This window comes from Chrysochloris asiatica, unplaced genomic scaffold (assembly GCF_000296735.1).
Source record: "Chrysochloris asiatica unplaced genomic scaffold, ChrAsi1.0 scaffold00129, whole genome shotgun sequence".
Lineage (NCBI taxonomy): Eukaryota > Metazoa > Chordata > Mammalia > Afrosoricida > Chrysochloridae > Chrysochloris > Chrysochloris asiatica.
In genome coordinates, this window is record NW_006408647.1 from 5,343,816 (window position 1) to 5,347,801 (window position 3,986).

Sequence of the window (3,986 nt, forward strand, 5' to 3'; positions counted from 1 at the left end):
ACAACAATAATGCCTAAGATGGAGTCCTGGTTTAGAGCTATAGGATAAGCACTGGACTGCTAGCCACAAGGTTGGCAGTTCAAACCAAACTTGGAAACTCTGTACTGAATCACTATAAATTGGAACTGACTTAACCCAACAACAACAATGCCTAAGATATAGATCTTTATGCATTCCATTTCATTTTTGACACCATCTGATTTTTCTAGATTTATACTTCTTACATTCCATGTTCCAATTATTAATGGATGTTAACAGCTGTTTCTCCTCATTTTGAGTTGTGTCCCTTAAGCAAATGAAGGTCCCCAAAGCTTTACTCCATTTGAGTTACCATGGCCAACTATATTTTGAAAAGTCAGCTCTTCCCCAGTTGTAGTTTGAGTGCCTTCCAACCTATATCTGAAACTAAGTATGGCAAAGTTCTGCTGTTATTCATAATGTTTTCAGTGGCTAATCATTCAGAAGCCGTCTGCCTCTCCTTCTTTCTAGTCTGTTTTAGTCTAGAAATTAGACCCTCCTTGCATTTAAAATACCAGTGACACAGCTTTAAGCATCATAACAACATGCTAGCCACTACAGTGTGATGGACTGGCCAATGAGTGGTGATGATTTAATATATTTTATTTATTCCACTCTTTGTATGTCAGTTATCTATTGCTGTATGTCTATCTAATTATTGAATGTCTAATTAAAGATTCTTAGTGAGATGGATTGATACCTCGGCTGCAACAGTGGGCTGAATTATAGCAACAGTTGTGGGGATGGCACGAGATCTCACAGCTAGAAGTCTGTATTCAGGGTGCTGGCTCTAGAGGAAGACTTTCTCTCTGTGTTAGGTCTCTGTGTTAGGTCTGAAGCAAGGTCCTTGTCTCTTCTGAGTTTCTACTTGTGGGTAATCTTCATGTGGCTTGGATGTCTCTTCCCAAAGAAACTGACCCAAGAAACCATCTACCCTAATACTATTTCATTAACATAAGAACAACAACCCATGTCCAATGGAATTATAACCATAGGCATAAAGGATAGGATTTACAGAACATATTTTGGGGGGACACAGTTGAATCTATAACACTGATTAACATCTTAACTACAATTTCATGAGAAACCCATAGGCCAGAGTCACCCTGGGCCAGTCACGCAGCTAAGCCACTTCTGATTCTTGACCAAAGATTGTAAGATCATAAATATTTGATGTTTAATTCGATATTAAATAATTAGATGGTGTGGCACTGTGGTTTAATGCACCAGACTGCAAAGCCATTTGAACTGCAAGGTTGGCAGTTCTAGTTCATCAGCCACTCTTTGGAAGCCCTGTACAGGGTTGCTATGGGTGGTCAGAAGCAATTCGATGGCACTTAACAACAACAACATAGCAATTAATAACAGCACTTGGATCTATATCCTCTGATTCTAAACTTAGACTCCTTTAAGATTTGATTGGCTGGTTTGGGGATTTCAGTATATTGACTTCCTGTATCCTGGAGTCCCAAGAAAGTCTCTTTCCCACCCCCAGGTTGTTTTACCAACCCCTGACACTCCTGTCAATCCCGATCTTGATCAGCCTCTGATCCAAATGGTTCCAGATGGGAATTCTTTCAGTTTTTCCCACCTAGGATGAAGAGAGTCCTGGTGTGACACTGTGGGTTAATGCACTGGACTGCAAAGTCATTTTTCCCAAAAGATTCATTGTTCAAGCTCATCAGCCTCTCTTAGGAAACCCTATATAGGGTCACTATGGATCGGAAGTGACCCTACCGCACTTAACAACAATAACAACAACAAAATGAATAGAGTGGGCCTGTTTAAGCCTTTTTAACATTAGGGGGCCAGAGGACATTTCCCTTGGCCCACCCAATCTTTTGCAGTGATGTATTAAAACCTTTGCATCAACGTCTGCTATATTCATTCCATTTCTCAATAACCACCTAAAAATCTTTCATACTAGGATAAGTTCTGTCTCAGTTGCCTCTTCCCATTCTCCTATTAATTACCCTTATGTTTCTTGTATCTGTAAAACCCATGAGGGGAAGTTGTGCCAACAAATCTGACATGGCTTCTCGAATTTTTGTTTGTTTCAAAATAGTAAGTTTACATGGAATGTCCATGAAGAAGGGGCTCACTTGATTAGCATATCTGCCACGAACTGTGTAAGGGGCAAACTCATTGAATGAATATCATGATCACCAGAAAGCCATTCCAACATTGCTTCCATAAGCAGCACATTAGCTCCTTCCTCTGGAGTGCTCCAATGAGTATTTAGTGAAGGAGAGAGACAGTTTCTCGTCTCACCGTAGATAGATCTTGTGAATTTTATCCATTCCACCAGGCTGACTGTCCCCTCTGAGTCAACCTTTTATGTAACTGGATCTAGTGTTACAATTCATGAATGTTCCATGGTGAGTTGTGGGTCTCACATCAACCCAAACATAACCCTCCATCCTGTAACATTCATAACTAAAGACACTGCCCCTAAATTAGTCACTCTCACAATCCATTTTAGTAACAGTTCCTCCAGAAGCTGATGATGGTGGTTGGTGGTTATGTGCCATGAGTCGGTTCCGACCCATAGCGACCCTGTACAGGGTTTCCAAGGATGTAAATCTTTACGGGAGGAGAAAGCCTCATCTTTCTCCCACGGAGCAGCTGGTAGTTTCGAACTGCTGACCTTGAGGTTCACAGCCCGATTCGTAACCAGTACGTTACCAGAGTACACATCTACAAATTGAAGCAATTTCTTTACACTATACCCCATGGTGGAGTCCTGGTGTTGTGCTACAATAAACACTGAACTAATAACCTAGCATAAGGTCAGAGGATCAGACTCATGAGTTGCTCCTTGGAAACCCTATACAGGGTCACTATGAGTGGGAAAAAACTTGAAAGCACACCACCACCAGACTCCATGGTTTCAATAACTTCTTGGCTTTTCCCATTCCCTTCTTGGAATACCCTCTTAATGACCAGTGGGCAAAGGAGTACTTCCTGCTTGTTCTAATCCAATTGTTCCTTTCTGAGTCAGGTCTGAGATAAGTGGTCAAAGTTTTGACCTAACCAGATCTGGGCTTGGCTCAGTGCTACCATTAGCTCTTACAGTCTTTTTCTTTGCCATGACAGCTACTTGTTGTTGTTGTTGTCAGGTGCCATCGAGTCGGAACCGACTCATAGCGACTCCATGCACAGCAGAACGAAACAATGTTCGATCCTGGGCCAACCTCACCACCGCTGCCACCCCCGAGTCCATCAATGATGCCACCTGGCCGATCCATCTCGTTGGAGGTCTTCCTCTTTTTCTCTGACCCTCCACCCTACCCAGCATGACTTTATCCTTCTCCAACGATTGTTTCCTCCGGACTACATGTCCAAAGTAGGAGAGACGAAGCTTAGCCATCCTGGCCTCCAAGGAGCACTCTGGCTGCACTTCTTCCAAAACAGATCTATTGGTACTTTTGGCAGTCCATGGCACCCTCAGTACTCTCCTCCAACACCACAACTCAAAGGCATCAATTCTTCTACGATCCTCCTTATTCACTGTCCAGCTTTCGCATCCATATGAGGCTATTGAAAACACAATGGCCTGGGTCAGGCGCACCCTAGTCCTCAAGCTGACATCTCTGCTCTTCAATACTTTAAAAAGTTCCTGTGCAGCAGATTTGCCCAGTGCAATACGTCGTCTGATCTCTTGACTGCTACTTCCGCGAGTGTTGATAGTTGATCCAAGAAGAATGAAGTCCTTGACAACTTCAATCCTTTCTCCATTGATAAGAATGTTGTTTATTGGTCCAGTGGTGAGGATTTTTGTTTTCTTGACATTGAGATGCAATCCATATCGAAGGCTGTGCTCTTTAATCTTCATAAGTAAATATTTCAAGTCCTCTTCACTTTCAGCGATCAAGGTTGTATCATCTGCATATCGCAGGTTGTTAATGAGTCTTCCTCCAATCCTGATGCCACGTTTTTCTTCATAGAACCCAGCTTCTCATATTATT